The sequence below is a fragment of the Phoca vitulina genome, unplaced genomic scaffold (assembly GCF_004348235.1).
Source record: "Phoca vitulina isolate PV1807 unplaced genomic scaffold, GSC_HSeal_1.0 scaffold71, whole genome shotgun sequence".
Lineage (NCBI taxonomy): Eukaryota > Metazoa > Chordata > Mammalia > Carnivora > Phocidae > Phoca > Phoca vitulina.
Window position 1 is genome coordinate 5,818,241 of NW_022589774.1, and position 20,855 is coordinate 5,839,095.

General features: G+C 40.3%; 1 protein-coding gene across 2 annotated transcripts in view; it reads right to left on the reverse strand.

Annotated features, from left to right (window-relative positions):
* Positions 1-20,855, reverse strand: part of PTPN14 (protein tyrosine phosphatase non-receptor type 14) — a 179,094-nt gene that overhangs the window by 143,664 nt on the left and 14,575 nt on the right. Inside the window, exon 1 of one of the 2 annotated variants that reach the window (XM_032393041.1) lies at positions 1,906-2,456. The exons of the other annotated variant lie outside the window; for it this stretch is intronic. The gene's annotated coding sequence lies outside the window, so the exon portion shown is untranslated. Of the gene's footprint in view, positions 1-1,905; positions 2,457-20,855 lie in introns of those variants that run through there. 2 annotated transcript variants of the gene reach the window in all.

The following is a 20,855-nucleotide window of genomic DNA, read 5'->3' on the forward strand; positions in this document are numbered from 1 at the left end:
ACACGCTTACAACTCCAAAACAGAGGCACTGTGTGCCCTCAGGACCCTCCTGGAACAGAGGACGTGAGCCCCCCTCAACTCCGTGTGAGCACCAGAACAGGCACTCGGGGCACTAGGGTAAAGTCACATGCTCAGCAGAAACCCTCTTGGCCCTGTTCACTGTCCTGGCCGTGTCCTCGCTCTACGGTCAACGCTAAACAAGCATCGGCCTCCTGCCACCACCCATGGCCGTAACTGAGGAGCAGAACTAACCACAAGGAAAGAAATTCCTCCTCCCAATATAGCTTCTAACTTAAAAAAAATGGACACATGGCCCAGGGAATGGCATCTTTTCAATCAATGCCTTTTGACCAGTCAGCTATCCAAAACTGCACAGAAGATCCCTCCATAAGCAGAAAAAGCCTTATCTCAGAATAAAGGACAATGAAAAATTCACCCACTATTTAATTGAGGTTTTTTTTTAAACTCGGTTCAGCGTATACATTGCCATTTTAATCCCATAAAACAGATTTTATTTCCTTTTCTCAGAAATGGCTTGCTATATATCATTGCCCTTGGAAAAGTAACATTTAACAAAATAACAACTTTCCTGGCCAAAATGCCATTAGGCCGATTTTCTCACATAGTGCTTGTCCTGTATCTGATAAAGGGGGTTGTGCCCGACTTTCAAAGAAGCTGCTGATATCTGGGTAGAAGTCTTCCGAACCCCTCCTGCCAAAACATAAAAGCAGGACGTACACCTCCACCTCTCCCCAGAGGAGCCAGGCTTCCCCCACCCACGCCACCTGCCACCCCCAGGTTCTCAAGAAAAATCTCCCTGGACTGCCACATGCATAAGGTGACAAGGCCAGTCACTAAATAATTTAAGAACAAATCATTTGCCTCTCCAGTTTCTTCACCCTTCCCACCCACTTCTGACAGTTAAAATCATAATACTGGGGCACCTGGATGGCTTAGATGGTTAAGCATCTGCCTTCGGCTCAGGCCATGATCCCAGGGTCCTGGGATTGAGCCCTGAGTCAGGCTCCTGGCTCAGCGGGGAGTCTGCTTCTCCCTCCTCCTCTCCCCCTGCTTATGCTCTCTCCCTCTCTGTGTCTCTGTCTCAAATCAATAAATAAAATCTTTAAATAAAGTCATAATACTAAATGGGTAGAAATAATTTCTGTACAACGTTTGTTTTGTTTTGTCATAGTGATAGTCTAAGAGGCCGAGGGATATATACAAATTGAAAAGTAATTCACACCATGTCAGTCTCCCCTTCACAAGGATGACAGTGACCAATGAAATATGCTGCTGTCCCCACTGGAACAAGTTTAAAAGAATCATCACTGCAAAACGTATGCCAGGCAGATAGTACATTTGCCAAAATCCCCAGCATTCCTGTCAAACGAATGGCTTACTAAGATATGTTGACTTCCATTTGGACACCACCATTCTTGCCATATTAGCACCAGAGCAAAACAAACACAAAATGTGGTTTGGTAAAGAGTGTTTGAAGTTACCTGTGTTACTAAATGCTTACACCCAGGTGATCCATATTGCTATAAATATTTATTTATATAAGCCTATAAATATTTATTTTCTTTGAGGACAGAATCAAATGGAAACAGAAAAGCAGTGTATGTTTGAAAGCACTGGATTAACTCTGATACAAAAAAAAAAAAAAAAAACCTCAGTGAGACAGGCAGGTATTAAGGGTCCCATCTAGAATAATTCTAATCTTTCCGAATAGAAAAGTCACACACGTTCCTTTGTTATCACCATATCCCGGCTTAAAAGCAATTCCCCTTCTTCACCACCATCTCCATCCATCTCCTGCTAACCCCGGCATAGTGGATTCCTAGCTTCCTCAGCATGCCCTGCATATAGGTGTCCACTCTCCACCCCTCTCAAAGCCCATGTTACCTCTCTCCTTCTGGACACATTCCTTCTCTTCTTTCTTCCTGGAGGTCCCGTTCACCCCTCCAGGCTCAGCTACTTCCTCTTCTGCTAACATAGCCTCATATCATTCAGGCAAATGCGATCAGTCCTGCCTTTGCAATATTGTATTCAAATCACTTACAGCGGTCATCAACCCTGCATATCTACTCCCTTCTGCCTCTATAGCTCGACCATCTCCATTCTGTGAAAGCAGGGGAGGTGCACTATAATGCTCTTCCCAAAAAGCAGACTTTATGTATGCATTACAAAATGCATGATGTTTCTTCCTCTCTGAAATCATTACTGTGCCAAAACTTAAGGAACCTAAATAGAGAAGGGCGAGCCCTCCCTCGAGGATACCCCGCTGCAACACGGACCACTGAGGTTAAGACTAGTTAAAGACCAAGTTCAGTCCAGTCAGTCCATCCACTGAATCGAAAGCAGCAGCTTGAGATGCTCCTGCTGGTCAACTCACCAAATTTAATGAGGATAACAGCTAAAATAGCTAAAGAAAGAGTTATCTTAACCACCCACACCCAAAAATCTTATCACAGCACTCACCAGGAGCCATAAATGAAAAGAGGCAAGAACAAAGCAACAAAGTAAAATGTATCTTTCTTCTAAGATGAAATGGAAGGGGGGAAAAAAATGGAAGCAGGAAGAGGAGGGCAGGAAACGAAAGGCTTAAAATATATAAAGTTTATATTAAAGTCTTCTTAAAAAGGGACTTGAAATACAAAGAATTTATAAGAAGATTCTTTAAAGAAGGAACCACGCAGGGCGCCTGGTGGCTCAGTGGGTTAAGTGTCTGCCTTCAGCTCAGGTTATGATCCCAAAGTCCTGGGATCGAGTCCTGCATCGGGCTCCTTGCTCTTCGGGGAGCCTGCTTCTCCCTCTGCCCCTCCCCCTGCTTGTGCACCTTCTCGCTCTCTGACAAACAAATAAATAAAATCTTTTTAAAAAATAAAGAAAGGAAGAAGGAACCATGCTTTGGTATCTTTTCATAACTCCTAACCTACCATTTCCACTTCACCTAGCAACACAGGAAATTCTTAATAACGCTTGCTGGTCCGTAATAAATGGAAGTAACTTCCTAATATATTTTAATATAGTCCAAGCGACAGTTTGAAAAGGAGAGATGTCCAAATAACAAAAAAAAATTCTTATTTTAGATACTAAAGTATTCTTATTTGTATAATAGGCTAAAACTAAATTGTTCTTATTTATTCACTGAATCTACCCTGCCCAGACTTCTGCTAGGTCACAGAGATAATTGCTTGTACAAACTATTTTTCTAGTAGCATATAAAAGGAAAGCTCTTTCAAATTAATCTGGACTATTAATATTCACACGAAGAGTTTAACCCTCCTACCCCATGAAATCTTTTATTTGAGATATAAAAAAGGCAAAGCAGTCAGGTACGAATTAAAGGTCTGCCCATTCTTTGGTTGAGATGCAATGGGCAGATGAAGAGCCAGGCTTCAGGAAAGGACAGGAGGGAAAGAATGTCTACGGACCTCAGCGCTTACCATGTATCAGGCCTTCTGGGTAGAAAATATTATGGACTTCATATCTAGAGGCCCTGTGTTCTTCCCTTTTAAAAAATTCTCTCCAAGCTACACCTAAACAATTTTTGAAAATATGGTAACACTAAAAATGACAAAACTGAAAAGGTTTCAGAATGCTTTTACTTTAAACCAAACTGTGGCACGCAGTGACATCAAGTCATAGACTCCAGTAGCAGAAAAAATACAGAATACATTAAGAATGATGCAAGAGAAGGTTTGGGTAGGAAAGGTTCAAGAAAAAGAATTGAGAGTTTTCAGCAAAACAGAATTCGAAGACTTCAGGATGGCTGGAATCTGAAAGCAAGATGGTAGGCAGTTCAGCAGCAGGTGGGAAGAGAATGGGTACAATCGCATTCCTCATCGCATCCACCCACATCCGCTGCACCAGATTCCGATGGTCATCTTTCCACAGTGGGAACACAAGAGCAGGCTAAATGCACTCTACAGGCCCTTTCCACTCCCCACTTTTACTGGTCTGCATGCCTCAGAGACTTTCCTCCATCACTTTGACTTGTTGAGTTTATTGGGATCGGTCTTGTGATTAAGAGGCTTGTAAATAAATACAAGACATTTCACCAGTTCACTCAAATGTTTTACTGCCTGACCTCCTGCTCGGAGGTTACACATGGAGCTGATGAAAAGAATGTCATAAGCATTCTTTTCTACCCACCTGGACTAAATTGTTATTTACCCCAGGCTAGCATCTCTTTAAAGGAGCTAAAATGCCTGCCTTGCTTTTTGTAACACAAGGGGAAAAATAAAGCAGATTCACCATGACTGCCAGGTCCACATGTCATTTCATAGAGGAATTTTAGGGAAAAAGAGTCATCCGTTTTCCTAACTTGAGAATGAAGTTTATCTTTGGAAGTGGCAGTTAAAAAAAAGAAAAAAACATGGCTAGATGCAATTTAAAAATGTTTTGTTGAAAAGGCATTAATCAGGGGCCCCTAGGTGGCCCAGTCAGTTAAGCGTCTGACTCTTTACTTCGGCTCAGCTCATGATCTCAGGGTCGTGAGACTGAACCCCCTTGGGCTTGGCACTGAGCAGTGGAGCCTGCTTAAAATTCTCTCTCCCCTCCGTCTGCCCCTCCTCTGCTCATGTTCACGCTCTCTCTCTCTCTCAAAAAAAGAAAAAAGGCGTTAATCAGTGCAAGGTTCATGGTACACATGACATGTTAATAGTGTCAATAAAAAGACCTCTCATATAAACGTGTACGCATGTAAGTTGTTTTCATAAAGTATTTGACAATTCCTTAATTAGTGGCAAAAAGGACTTCTTAGTCACCTACTTTAGCTCCTCTATAGAAAAGAGCTTTTTGAAAAGACAATTTAAAACAGCAGATCCCTAACTTTTGTAAAAAAAAAAAAAAAAAAAAAACTATGAATACTAACTAGAGGACAGATAAATAAATAGAAACAAAAAGGAACAAGAAGCATTCAATAGGAAAATCTCTTAAAGGTGGCAAAAGATGGGCGCCTGGGTGGCTCAGTCGTTAAGCGTCTGCCTTCGGCTCAGGTCATGATCCCAGGGTCCTGGGATTGAGCCCCGCATCGGGCTCCCTGCTCCGCGGGAAGCCTGCTTCTCCCTCTCCCACTCCCCCTGCTTGTGTTCCCTCTCTCGCTGTCTCTCTCTGTCAAATAAATAAAATCTTAAAAAAAAAAAAAAAGGTGGCAAAAGAAACAGAGAAAGCATGGGGAATACTGATCAAGCATGTGTCCCCCAATTTGTCAGAGGTACCTAAAACCATGTTTCATAAGACTTGTTTTGCTATATTTAATTTGCAAAATAAAATAAACTGAAAGCTTTGGGGATCATTTTTTCACAAGTTTGAGAGATTTCCTATCGGTAATATAGCAACGTTAAGATTCAAAACTAGCTTTCATTAAATATGGAATGGCCAATTTGGGGGTTGGAGCGATCATTACTAAGGCAAGTTTTAGAGTAAACCAGTGTCTCCTTTTCAAAAAGGGTAACTTGCAAAATGACTGATCAATAGCTGATTCAACAGACTCAAATGATTACTTATGTTCAGAATACTAACATCCAGACCAGTAGAATGTAATCAAAGAATGCATATACAACGAAGGCTTTCTATCAGGTTCTGAGACAAACTTGCTTTCCTAATTACATTTGTCTGACGTCAGCATTAAAAACAAACAAAAAAAATAGCTAAGATTCCTTGAGTCTACACCAAATAGTGCTAAGTGTGGATAGCAGACTCCAGGCTTTTTTTTTTTTTTAAAGATTTTATTTATTTATTTGACAGAGAGAGACAGAGCGAGAGAGGGAACACAAGCAGGGGGAGTGGGAGAGGGAGAAGCAGGCCTCCCGCGGAGCAGGGAGCCCGATGCGGGGCTCGATCCCAGGACCCTGGGACCATGACCTGAGCCGAAGGCAGACGCTTAACGGCTGAGCCACCCAGGCGCCCCCAGGCTATTTTAAGAACACAAATAGTGTAAAATGAAGACCACCAATAAATACATACATACATAAAAAATAAATAAATAAATAAATAAGGAGGAGGAGGAGGAGAAGGAATGATGAGAAAGTTGCAAAACTTTACTTGTAAACAAAAGATAATCAATTGTGAAATTAAACGTCATGGCACTTTTAGTGATTTACTGTGCAACTTTATGTGTAACACTTAATAGAATTGCAGGTGATATCAGTTACATTTAAAATGATGCCAAGACAAGACTGAGAGGAAAAAGGAGGCAGCCACTAGGCCTATTAAGAAGCAGGGAGGGGCACCTGGATGGCGGAGTCGGTTAAGTGACTCTTGGTTTTGGCTCAGGTAGTGGTCTCAGGGTCGTGAGATCAAGTTCTGTGTGAGATCGAGCTCTGTGTCAGGCTCTGCACTCAGCGTGGAGTCTCCTTAAATTTTCTCTCTCCCCCTTTCCCCTTGACCCTCCCCCCTCACACTCCCTCAAGAGAGCTCTCACTCGCACTCTCTCTCTCTAAAATAATAAATCTTAAAAAAAAAAAATAAAAAATAAAAAAGGCAGGGAAACACCAACTCAAGATTTTTTTAACTGCCATGGTGATCAGAAGCTATGTTCCAAAATAATGAAAATTATTCTGCCTTTTAAGACTCAATCATACATATGAAGCATCTAAACATATAGAAGACTAATAAACAATTAATCCTTGGGTGATTCTGACATTTGCACAATACAGGATCTAGAGAGACAGGCATGATCCATTTTTATAAAAGCAGTGACCTGGGGCCTTGCATCTAAAAGTCAACATAATCTTTCATAGGAACACATCTGCTTTCCCACCCTCCTCCCCTATCTTCCCATTTTCCTTACACATCCTTATTGGTAGTCTTTCTTAACCAAGAATGAACCCAAAGTAATCACTGTAACTGGCCCCATGGATTCGACAACTGAGGGCCCTGTGGGCAGTTTCTATGAGGCCCCCAGAGGGATGGGAGCCCAGGTGTCCAGTGGCATTTCCTAGGCAGCTGGTCCCAGGAACAATGGCCACTATAAAGCCTGGAGCTCGTTCCTCTTGCTGAGTCTTCTGCCTCAAACTCCTGTCACTAAGCATAGAGCTGGGGATCTCTTTTTGCACTAAAATAGTATTTAAAAGAGTAGGTTCAGGGGCGCCTGGGTGGCTCAGTCGTTAAGCATCTGCCTTCAGCTCAGGTCATGAACAGGGTCCTGGGATCGAGCCCCGCATCGGGCTCCCTGCTCAGCGGGAAGCCTGCTTCTCCCTCTCCCACTCCCCCTGCTTGTGTTCCTGCTCTCGCTGTCTGTCAAATAAATAAAATCTTTAAAAAATAAAATAAAATAAAAATAAAAGAGTAGCTTCATTCTATAGTATGCTATGTAAGAGAAATAGGTTTTCACCAACTAGTTGAGAACTTAAGCATGGTTTCTATAGGAAAATCAATTCCTGGTTCCGGGCTAATTGATTTACAAACTCCTGGGCCACTCCTTGATAAAGTGAGGCTAGAAGTGGAAACAGTATGTATGTTTCAAGGGAGTAAAAGCAAAAGAGAGCAATTTGTATCAATAAAAACAAACTCTGTGTCTGTGTTTTCATCTGTGTGTGTCTAGAATGAAAAAAATAAAGATTTTTGGTTAAATTAAGATCCAGTTAGAGTGGAAAGTAAGCAACGTAAGGTATGCTCTTAAAAATATGAAAGGATTCAAAATATAATAGGATCAAATGAAAGATACCATACATACTGCGAAATCTATTTTTTTTCAGACAACAGTAGCCCCCCCCCCCCCCCCCCGCCATTGTGAGGGATACCTTCCAAGACCTCCAGGGGATGCCTGAAACCTCCAGATAGCACTGAACCCTATAGATATCATGTTTTTTTCCTATACATACCTACCTGTGATAAAGTTTAATTTATAAATTAGGATTAACACAATAACAGAACAATTATAATATACTACAATAAAAGTTATGTGAATGTGGTCTCTCAAAATACCCTGCTTACCATGCTCACCCTTTCTTCTTCTTCTTCTTCTTCTGTGATAGGAGATGATAAAATGTCTGAGATGAAGTGAGGTGAACGATACGGGCATTGTGATGTACGGTTAGGCTACTACTAACCTTCTGAGGAGAAGGAGAATCATCTGCTTCCAGACTACGGATGACTGTGACTTGGGCTACTATATGCTCCCATCCAGCAACCCGTACCTAAAAGCTACAGCTCCCTGTTTGGAAATCAATGACCCACCTCCCAATCTTCTCTTTTCTCTCTCGTCCACCATGCACTGCTTTCTAGACTGGAGGTTTCCAGCCTAGAATCTGAACCACCCCAGTGTCTCAAATTATTTCAAAATAAGTTATGAAATTCTCAAAACAGAACAATGTAATAAGCATTTGCTATAAAGAATTCTGCAGCGTAGGGTGTCAAGAAACCTAAAACCCTTGAGATGATGTTGCAGTTCCCAAAAGGATACAAATCACAGCTCAAGAGAAGCCAAAGAAGCACATATGTGACATACAGCAACCTACAAATAACTTTCAAGATGAACACAGTAACAGCAATACCATGAAATCTCTGCCAAGAGATCTGAAAGTCATGCCACACTGTCATGAAAGTAATGTTTTGCAGAGGGCAATGGACAGACAGCAGGATATGTATCCTTTTCTACAGGACAGACAGACTTCTGCTATTTACACTAGTCACCTCACCCCAGAGCTTGCCACTCTGACAGGGCAACATCCAATACTATCTAAAGCTCTGAAAATACATCCAAACACAATCAACATTAATTTCAATGAATGTTACAAGTACAGTACATACATTATAACCCCATTTTTCATAGGAATGATGAGAGGTAAATGCCACAAAATCATGGAAACAAAACGAACTATCACTACAAAAAAATGTTAAACCTAAGATTTAAGTATGAGACTTGAATCTATTCCTGGACAAAAATGAATCAGACAACTAGTAGTTTCTTCTGAGAAGAGTAACAGCACAGAGGCTTCCTTCTTTGCTCTGACCACAAATTCAACCGCAGGGATGAAACAAAAAGTTTTCTAGAACTACTGAATTTTCAAAGAACTGTGGAGTTAGGAACCTAAGGAATCATATTCTATTAGACCAACTAACTCATGACGAAGACAAGGAAACTGAGTCATAAGTGGCTCAGTAACTTGCCTAAAACCGGAATAGCTAATTAGTGGCCAAACTAGGGACTCAGGTTTCTGAAATTCCACAGGAGTGCCCTTTCCACTGTACCACGTGGGGGACGATGGGGGATGGTTGGAGAGTTTGCAAAAATTCAAAATGGACGTGGCCCGTTGCACATCTGCCCAGAGTGGTTTCATCTTACATCGCCTAAGGGACTCTCATGTGACGAGCCAGTCACTTCATAATGGTGCTTTTAATGGGTAGTGGCTTTTTTTTTTTAGACCTATGTGTGATCAAAGTGATTAAAATCAAGTTGGAATTAAAGTGTACACATACCAACAGTAATCCAAATACCATTCAAAGAAGTCACTGTTTGCCTTTCTAGGTCAAAAAGTAATTTATGGAAAAAATATCCATATAGTGGATATTTTAATGGATCCAATTACCAGTAAAATAGGCACGATAAGGAGACTACCTTTAAAATCTGTTTAGTAAGGACTTGAGGTCCCCAGACATTAAAAGAAATATATATATATATATATTAATTATATATAAGAAAAAATATATATATAAAGAAAAGAAATTATTTATATATATGTGTGTGTGTATATATATATATATATATACACACACACACACACATACAGCTAGCTTTAGTAGAGAAGTTCTTTGAGTGCCTGGGTGGCTCAGTCGGTTAAGCATCTGCCTTTGGCTCAAGTCATGATCCCAGAGTCCTGGGATTGAGTCCTGTGTCAGGCTCCCCTGCTCAGCGGGGAGTCCACTTCTCCCTCTCCTTCTACCCCTACCCCCTTGCTCGTGCTCTCTCGCTCTCTCTCTCTCTCATGTGCTCTCTCTCTCAAATAAATAAAATCCTTAAAAAAAGTAACATAAAAGAAAGTAATGAAGTGGCAGAGACCAGGTGATGTAAATGGGTAAGGCACAATGGTGCACTTTATCCAAGAGGACAGCAGGAAAGCCCCTGCCATCAGACAGGAAAGCTTCAGTCAAGACATAAGAACCAGAATAGATTTTCAGGAAATCTGGAGGTTTCTGTCTGGGTGCAAACAGCGGCTTCTGTCTACATATATCAGGTTTGGCCTTTTGCTTTTTTGCCCATTAAGGAACTTGATTTTATGAGTTCAATCAGGAGTGACCAATGACAATTGAGAAATTATACTGATGGTCAAGGGGACTCAGCTCATTCTCAACCCAAGAAGTCCTATGTCTGGGCAAATCAGTTTAATCCTCAAAAATTCTGAATAAACGGAATTAAATCACTCTACCTATTGTAATAAGACAAGGCTAGCCTGTTCACATATTGAGACTTCTGTTGCCTGCTCAGGGTTCCTTTAAACATTAATTACATTTTTTAATTTATTTATTTTTGCACATGCAAGCCAGAGAGAGAGAGAGAAGGGAAGCACAAGCAGGCAAGGAGGCAGAGGGAGAAGCAGACTCCCCACTGAGCAGGGAGCCGGATGCAGGGCTCGATCCCAGGACCCTGGGATCATGACCTGACCCAAAGGCAGACGCTTAACTTAATGAGCCACCCAGGTGCCCCCATTAATTACATTTTTAACTCTTCTTTTTTGGTGTTTTCTTTTCATTGCCACACACTCGTATCCATACAATAATATCCCCTTCCAGCAGGTATGTCCATGATTCTGAATAGTCATGTACTTTAAAAATGGACTGGATTTTATAGCAGCACAGAAATGCATGCCGAGATGCACCTAACCAATCACAATCAATGAAGTAGAAAAAGCTAAAAGGTAGATGGGAAAAGCAGTTAAGCAGAGCTTGCAATCTTCAGGCCAAATGCTATCCAGTAGTTTTTAAAATTTTCTCTCTTCATAGATTCCCCCCCCAGAAAAACCTCTGTAAACAACATTTAAAAATCAATAAAGTGCACATAAAGATGAATGGTTACAATATTGGAAATGATAACACTGATAAGTACTTCTCCCTAAAGCTCAATAAATTAATTTACTGAGCACCTACTGAGGACCAATAGTGGACTAAAAGACTCTGACATCAAGTCAGTAATATGCTAGTAATATTTAATATTAATCCATAAAACAATGACTAAATATGAACCACATAAATTATAAAAATCTGGTAGTAGATTGGGCAATTCTTAGAAAGGTGGTTTTGCCAACAAAAAACATAAAAATGCATTAATCTTTCTCCTGGGAATTCAACCCAAAGGAATAGTCCAAAAGATGAAAGAAGACACTACATGACAAAGCTGTTAACAGCATTTTATTTACGATAACCAAAAACCCTCGAAATAACCCAGATAATCAATAGAAATTGCTAATATATTAATTCAGTGAATTAATTGTACATCTGTTAAATTTATATATATATGAAGACTATGTAGAAACAAGAAAAGTATACCTAAAAATATATGTGGGGGAAAAGAGCAGAATAAGAAGTATTCTCTCAATACATTATCCTCCTTGAATATTATTCTATACATACAACATGATTATAGTTATAGAGTTAACAGAAAATTTAGAAAGAATATATAACACAGTGGCTATGCTTAAGTGGTAGGATAATTAGTGTCAAGATTCTTGAGACATTTTAAAAACCAAAGTATGGTTGTTTTAAAAAATGGGCATCAGTGTGATATCCACAGGCATGGAAGTCAAGAATTATGGGTGCTAACCCATATGTCATGGATAGATACCTCATCACAAGCAAAGTATGCGTTTGTGAGACCATGGTCCTCAAAATAGCAAAGAAGAAGAGATGATGATGGGTCGCTCACAAGATGGCTATGCAAAAAATGCACTTGTATTTGACAACTGAGCACACAAGCAAATCAGAGTATGCTGCCAAGGAGACATGAGGGATACTAACTTGGTTTTTGCCACTGCCCTCCTTACAAACAACCTCAAACAACTCATGGACATCAGCAAACATATACTAATTACTGTATGATACACAATAGATTATAAGAACCACAAATGTGTCCTATGTCTGAAAAAGCTGTGGGTGCTCTGAACATTCAGTGTTGGTTAAAGACGGAGTCAGACGGATGCAGGTATGTTAAAACAGTCTGGTAGTCACAGGCCTCCTTAGGTAAACAACTACAAACTTTTGCCTGACAATAACACATCAGGTTAAGCAATAGGTCTTAGTCCATTCTGGCTGACGGCTGATACAACACGATACCACACACTGGGTAGTGTATAAACAACAGAACATACTGCTCACAGATCTGGTGGCTGGAAGTCCGAGATTAGGGTACCAGCATGGTCTGGTGAGGGCCCTCTTCCAGATCACAAACTTCTCCCTGTATCCTCAAATGGCAGAAGGGACCAGGGAGCTCTATGAGGTCTCTTTTATATGAGCACTAATCTCATTCATGAGAGCCCCACCCTCATGACCTAATCACCTCCCAAAAGCCACATACGAATTGGGGGTGGGGGGGGCAGGAAGGACATTTCAGCCCATAGCACCACGTAAGTGGATTCCACTGGTAGGCCAACATTCAGGCTTGGAGGAAAGTAAAATGAACAGGAGGAAGAAAGTACTGGGGGGTGGACAGAGTAACACTGATTTGGGGCAACACTGTACAGGGTCCCATGGGGGGTGGGGCATCAAACCAGACCTAAAAGCCATATACACATATAATACATTTTACACCCTTAGCCGCAACTCTCCCAAACACAGAATATTCAGTGAAGCAGAACACACAGCAGGTGCAAGAACTTCTTTTGTCTTTAAAACTATAAGCAGCTTAAGAAAACATTTACCATGGAGGGCCTGGGTAGCTGTCAGTTAAGCGTCTGCCTTCAGCTCAGGTCATGATCCCAGGGTCCTGGGATCGAGTCTGACATCAGGCTCCCTGCTCAGCAGGGAGTCTGCTTCTCCCTCTGCTCCTACCACCCCACCCTGGGCCTTGTGCTCTTGTGCTCATGCTCACGTGCGCGCACTCTCACAAAGATAAACAAAATCTTAAAAAAACAAACAAAAAATTTACCATGTGCATGACAACCTTCAAGAAAAGCTCAGTAGTAACCTTTTTATAATCAATATCTATAATCAATCTAGATATGTAATGATGATTCAGTACAAACCAGCATCCCGTTTGCACTGATTTTTTAAGTTTCTGTAATTAGCTGGTTTCTTCTGTACTAACATAAACTATCCTCATTCTCACTTACTTTGAGCCTCAGAATCCAGTTTTCCCAAACGATTTGCCTATTACAAAATCAAAACTTCATAAACCAAGGAGTCCTCGTCTTCCAAAGAAATTTGCAAAGAATTCCCAGAAGACTTACACAGAAGGAACTTAAATTAAAATAAGAAATCATTTCAGGAACAAAACCCAAAGACTTTCATAGCAAATCTATTCAAATTCCTTCATCTTCAGCACTAGCCTGAGTCTTAATATTCACACTATTAACATCCTAAATGCTTGTATACTTTTAACATTCTGCAGCCAGCAACTACTACTGTTCAAATAAACTGTTTCACACACAGATGTCTGGTTCACACATCATCTTGCTTCTCCCACACTTGGACTTGCTTCCCACTGAGCTGTAATATTTCTTACAAGCTTTACCAGGCTGTGTCTAAAAACACAGAGAATGGGTTCCTTAGTTCAGAGGATTTTTGACATTCCTCTGCTAAATGAGGTGGGAGGCATTTGCACTCTAGAGGGAAAGAATGTCTATCATTCCCAAATCCCAGCACCACTTCCCATCCCAGCACTCTCTCCGTGTCTATGGACTTCTGGATTGAGTGGCCTAAGGATTTCTCTGCTCTGCTCTGCAAGTCTTCTTGCATTTGCTGTGAGACCTCAGAGCCTTACAGGAAGAAATATAACCAAGGATATTCATGGGTAGGTCTAGATACCACTATTTCTAAGCAGAAGGCAAAGGCAAGTGTACCCGGTAGGCAACATGACACATTGTAAAGTAAACCAAGTGAGAGGATACAGTTGGTAATAAAAAGTTTTAGCTTATAGTTTGAGGGGGAAAACTATAGGAAAGGCTGGTTCTTGGGTTTCAATTGGTATTTTCTGCTATATAAACCATACAGTAACAGGATAATCTGAAAACCACGGAATTAAAACTATCCACTTTTAGGTAACAGGATAATAAATAAATCCTCTCTCCTAAGATTTTAAAATATGCAACAAAATGCAGCAATTTAAGTAGGTTCAGCCATTTCCCTAGTTCCATAGTAATTACTACGATGACTTGATTCAAAGATGAAAGTTATAAAACCTCAAATCAAATATATGTTTTCTTTTTACTTTAGTCACCATTTTAACATAAGGATAAAGATGTATTTAAGATACAGTCTACTCAGAAAAATATGAGACCAAGGAGACAAAGGGAGCATGAAAATTAGCACTTTTTTTTTTTACAATGGCTTTCAGAACCTGGGAGAGAAAATTAGATTTTTTTATTGTTTTATTCAACTAAATAGATGAATAACAATAAAACTTGTTCTGAAAGTTTGTGTTTTAAAATACCACCATTAGTAGTTGCAAAAATCAAACTGTAAACAATGATGAAACCAACAAAATGAAAACTTCAAAACCCAGCACGAGCAGAATATAAGGAAAGTTGTATACTTCAATATTAATGATGGCACTATAAACTGACAGTCTTTCTAGAGAGCAATCTGGCCGCATGTAACAAGATCCACAAGCAATTCATGCTCTCTGACTCAGATAGCCTACTTTGGAAACTACATCCCAAGAAAATAATCTCCAAGTAAATAAATGTAATTTGTTCAACAATGTTTGTAACAATGCTATTTACGACTGTTAAAACTGGAAACAATCCAAATACCAAACCATAAGGGAACAGTTAAGTCAATGATGGCATAAAAGATGGGATTATTTGCTCCCTTCCTGTAATGTACCCCTCCACGTCCCGGTGACTTGCCTGGGAATCCTGTGGGGTGAGTGCAGGTCCCTAACCCATTGGGTTTCAGGCTTGGCCACATGATAATACACTGTGGCAAACTGGATATGGGCGACAACATATTTGCCACCTCCATGCAGTGGCTTTAAATGGGACTGCACGCTTCTCACCATATTCCTGCGCGTAGCTGTGAGAACAGCATGTCCCAGAAGGGGGTGGTCCTTTAGCCTGGGTTTTTTCCGAGTGAGAAGACAGTGGAACAGCACCACGCCCAGTCAAGCCACCAAGAGCTGTGGCACATCCACAGCACTCACATAACGTGGACAAAGAACAAATGTTTGCTGCTTTAAGCCACTAAGATGTTGGAACCCTTTTTGTTACCATAGCAAGAACTATGAAAATACAATAGTCATCAAAATGTGGCAAGCTATAGGAAAACGTATTTGAAAAAAAGCTTGCTAAAAAGTAGAAGACAAGAATAAGAAGCAGATACTGATGACATCTAGACAAAATAAGGCAGGCCAACAAGTACCAGAAATTAATGTAGAATTATGTAATAGTTTATACTTATTTCTTCTTATCAATGAAGCATGTACATATATATATATATACCTTAAATTCCTTTTTAAATGCTACCTTTATGTAAACATATTTTCAATAATTCTATACATATCATATTCATAACAGCAATAATTCCAACATGCCTTTTTCTGCATTAAATGATGTAAGGATTAGTGAACACTTATGCCAAAAGTGAATCTAGTGTAAGGGTTATTATCCAGTCTTTGAATGTATCAATTTAGGGCTCATTAAATCCTTTTGTCAGACTATAGCAAAGGGAACTAACTATAAGAAAAGAAAAACCACACAGACAAAAGGAAGACTTATTTGCTGGGATAATCCACTCCCTAGGCATCAAACATTGTGCAAAAAAAAAAAAAAAAAAACAAGCTCTAAAAGAATATCAGCATCTGAAAATAAAGTTCTGTTACCTTTCAATTAGTCTTCATGAGCTATGTTTGAAATTCCGTTTGTATGATTTAAGCATCACAAAAAATGATCATAACAAGCAATCTCACAGACATTTATCCTAAAATAAATTCAACAAAAATAAGGTATTAATGTGAAGATCCTCACTACCATCTTCTATGGGATAGCGAGAAATATAACTGTATCTATTTTCAGTAATAAAAAAATAATAAAGGTAATTGTAGTATATTAATTACATGTAGATATACTAAATATCAATTATTAAACAATAAGTATGAAAAAGCATGTATATATGTGAAGGAATACATAAAACTACAACTATAAAAATACATCTACTTAGGAACAAAGACTAAAAAATATGAAAAAAAATTTTAAAGAGCTGGAAATAGATCTGGTGGGTAGACTTTTACCATGTTTTTTAAAGTTGTAGTTATTTTGAGGGGAGAGAGATTTAATGCTTATATTTACAAAACCTGTACTTGCTACGAAATACATCAATGACTCCCAGTTAAAAAGCAATCTGGAACAGGGGGCAGAGCAAGATGGCGGAGGAGTAGGAGACCTGGATTTCCTCTCCTCTCAGGAATTCAGCTGGATAGGAATCAAACCAATCTGAACACCTACGAACTCAACAGGAGATCGAAGAAAAGAATAGCAGCAACTCTCTGAACAGAAAAGCAACCACTTTCTGGAAGGTAGGACGTGCGGAGAAGTGAATCCGAGGCGATATTCAGGAGGATGGACAGCGGGGGAGGGGCCTCCATCGGCCACTTCTGGCAAGTGATAGAACCATGGAGCATAAAATCGGAACTTTTAGAAGTCTGCTCCGCTGAGGGACGTCACTCCGGTGGCTAAGCGAGGGGGGGCGGGGGGGCGGAACCCTCGTGGGACAGTGTGGTCTCAGGACCCTCAGGGTCACAGAAAGACCGGGGGTGCCTGAGTGCGGCAGAGCTCCCAGGTATCGGAGCAGGGAAGCCGGCTGCAGAGACAGAACCCAGGCGCGGGCTCTCAGCTCGGGGTTGCCATAAACCGTGATCCGCGGCACAGTCGGGCCACTGCTCCTCCAGCAGGGACCCAACAAGCAGCAGATCCGGGGAGACTCCCCTTCTTCCCCCGGGAGAAGAGGTGCGGGAGCGCACTGCAGGAATCTGCTGGGTTTGGAGACTCCACACGGGGTCGTGCGCCAGAGGTAGAAACGCGCGGTCACAGGCCGGGTGAACACGGAGTGTGGCCGGAGACCGGGGAGACGGGAGTGACTGACGGCTTTTCTCTGGGGGCGCACTGAGGAGCGGGGCCCGAGTTCTCGGCTCCTCCAAGGCGGAGATTGGGAGGCCGCCATTTTCACTCTCCGCCTCCAAAGCTGTGTGGAAAGCTTGCAGGGAACAAAAGCTCCTGAGAGCAAACCCGAGCAGATTACTTAGTCCGGACCAGGCAAGGGTGGGGCAATTCCGCCTCCGGCAAAGACATTTGGGAACCACGGCAACAGGCCCCTCCCCCAGAAGATCAGCGAGAACAGCCAGCCAAGACCAAGTTTACCGATCAATGAGAAGGGCAGAACTCCAGCGCTAGGGGAGTAATGCACATAGAATTCATGGCTTTTTTACCATGATTCTTTAGTCTTTCAAAGTTAAAAAAAAAATTAACTTTTTTTTTTGAATTTTTCTTTTTCCCTTTTTCAACCAACATCTTATCAATCCCTTTTTTAAAAAAAAACTTTTATTTTTCATTTTTATTTTTCATTTTTAGAGTCATATTCTATCCCTTCATAGTAGTTACCCGTATTTTTGGCATATATATAAGTTGTTCTCTCTTTAAAATTTTGAGATAGTTTCTTCTAACAGATCAAAATATACCCTAAATCTCTACTGTATGGTTTTTTTCTACTCCCCAGGCTGATCACAATCTCTCCCTTTTTTTTTTAAATCCTCTTCTTTCTTTTTTCAAACAACTTATCAATTCCTTTTATAAAATTGTTTATAATTTCCATCTTTACAGTCATATTCCATCCCTTCATCATATCAACCCTTATTTTTGTACATATATAAGTTTTTCCTTCTTTACAATTTTGGGAGGCACTTTCTTCTAACAGACCAAATACACCCAAAATCTAGTGTGTGGCACTGATCTATATACCAGCCTGATCATATCTGATCACATTCTGTTTTTTTGTTTTTTTCTGTTTTTGTTTGTTTTTATCTTTATCTTTTTCTTTTCCTTTTTTTTTTTTTTCTTTTTCTTTTTGCTCTCTTTCCCTTTCTTTTCCCACTGCTTCAGGTCTTTTCTGATTTGTTTAGAGTATATTTTCTGGGAACGTTGTTACCCTGTTAGCATTTTGTTCTCTCATTAATCTAGTCTCCTCTGGACAAAATGACAAGACGGAAAAAATCACCTCAACAAAAAGAACAAGAGGTAATACCGACTGCCAGGGACCTACTCAATACGGACATTAGTACGATGTCAGATCTAGAGTTCAGAATCATCACTTTAAAGATACTAGCTGGGCTTGAAAAAAGCATGGAAGTTATTAGAGAAACCCTTTCTGGAGAAGTAAAAGAACTAAAATCTAACCAAGTAGAAATCAGAAAGGCTATTAATGAGGTGCAATCAAATATGGGGGCGCTAACTGCTAGGATATATGAGGCAGAAGAGAGAATCAGTGAGATAGAAAACGAAATGATGGAAAATAAAGAAGCTGAGAAAAAGAGAGATAAACAACTACTGGATCACGAGGGCAGAATTTGAGAGATAAGTGATACCATAAGACGAAACAACATTAGAATAATTGGGATCCCAGAAGAAGAAGAAAGAGAGAGAGGGGCAGAAGGTATAATGGAGCAAATTATAGCAGAGAACTTCCCTAATTTGGGGAAGGAAACAGGCATCAAAATCCAGGAGGCACAGAGAACCCCTCTCAAAATCAATAAAAATAGGTCAACACCCCGACATCTAATAGTAAAACTTACGAGTCTCAGAGACAAAGGGAAAATCCTGAAAGCAGCCCGGGAGAAGAGATATGTAACCTACAATGGTAGAAACATTAGATTGGCAACAGACCTATCCACAGAGACCTGGCAGGCCAGAAAGGACTGGCAGGATATATTCAGAGCACTAAATGAGAAAAATATGCAGCCAAGAATACTATATCCAGCTAGGCTGTCACTGAAAATAGAAGGAGAGATAAAAAGCTTCCAGGACAAACAAAAACTAAAGGAATTTGCAAACATGAAACCAGCCCTACAAGAAATATTGAAAGGGGTCCTCTAAGCAAAGAGAGAGCCTGAAAACAACATAGACCAGAAAGGAACACAGACAATATACAGTAACAGTCACCTTACAGGCAATACAATGGCACTAAATGCATATCTTTCAATAGTTACCCTGAATGTAAATGGGCTAAATGCCCCAATCAAAAGACACAGGCTATCAGATTGGATTAAAAAACAAGACCCATCGATATGCTGTCTGCAAGAGACTCATTTTAGACCCAAAGACACCCGCAGATTGAAAGTGAGGGGGTGGAAAACCATTTACCATGCTAATGGACACCAAAAGAAAGCTGGGGTGGCAATCCTTAGACAAATTAGATTTTAAACCAAAGACTGTAATAAGAGATGAGGAAGGACACTATATCCTACTTAAAGGGTCTATCCAACAAGAAGATCTAACAATTGTAAATATCTATACCCCTAACATGGGAGCAGCCAATTACATAAGGCAATTAATAACAAAAGCAAAGAAACACATTGACAACAATACAATAATAGTGGGGGACTTTAACACCCCCCTCACTGAAATGGACAGATCGTCTAAGCAAAAGATCAACAAGGAAATAAAGACTTTAAATGACACACTGGACCAAATGGACTGCACAGACATATTCAGAACATTCCATCCCAAAGCAACGGAATACACATTCTTCTCTAGTGCCCATGGAACATTCTCCAGAATCCATCACATCCTAGGTCATAAATCAGGTCTCAACCGGTACCAAAAGACTGGGATCATTCCCTGCCTATTTTCAGACCACAATGCTTTGAAACTAGAACTCAATCACAAGAGGAAAGTCGGAAAGAACTCAAATACATGGAGGCTAAAGAGCATCCTACTGAAGAATGAATGGGTCAACCAGGAAATTAAAGAAGAATTAAAAAAATTCATGGAAACCAATGAAAATGAAAACACAACTGTTCAAAATCTTTGGGATGCATCAAAGGCAGTCCTAAGAGGAAAGTATATAGCAATACAAGCCTTTCTCAAGAAACAAGAAAGGTCTCAAGTACACAACCTAACCCTACACCTAAAGGAGCTGGAGAAAGAACAGCAAATAAAGCCTAAACCCAGCAGGAGAAGAGAAATAATAAAGATCAGAGCAGAAATCAATGAAATAGAAACCAAAAGAACAGTAGAACAGATCAACGAAACTAGGAGCTGGTTCTTTGAAAGAATTAACAAGACTGATAAACCCCTGGCCAGACTTATCAAAAAGAAAAGAGAAAGGACCCAAATCAACAAAATCATGAATGAAAGAGGAGAGATCACAACCAACACCAAAGAAATATAAACAATTATAAGAACATATTATGAGCAACTCTATGCCAGCAAATTAGATAACCTGGAAGAAATGGATGCATTCCTAGAGATGTATCAACTACCAAAACTGAACCAGGAAGAAATAGAAAACCTGAACAGACCTATAACCACTAAGGAAATTGAAGCAGTCATCAAAAATCTCCCAAAACACAAAAGCCCAGGGCCAGATGGCTTCCCAGGGGAATTCTACCAAACATTTCAAGAAGAATTAATACCTATCCTTCTGAAACTGTTCCAAAAAATAGAAATGGAAGGAAAACTTCCAAACTCATTTTATGAGGCCAGCAT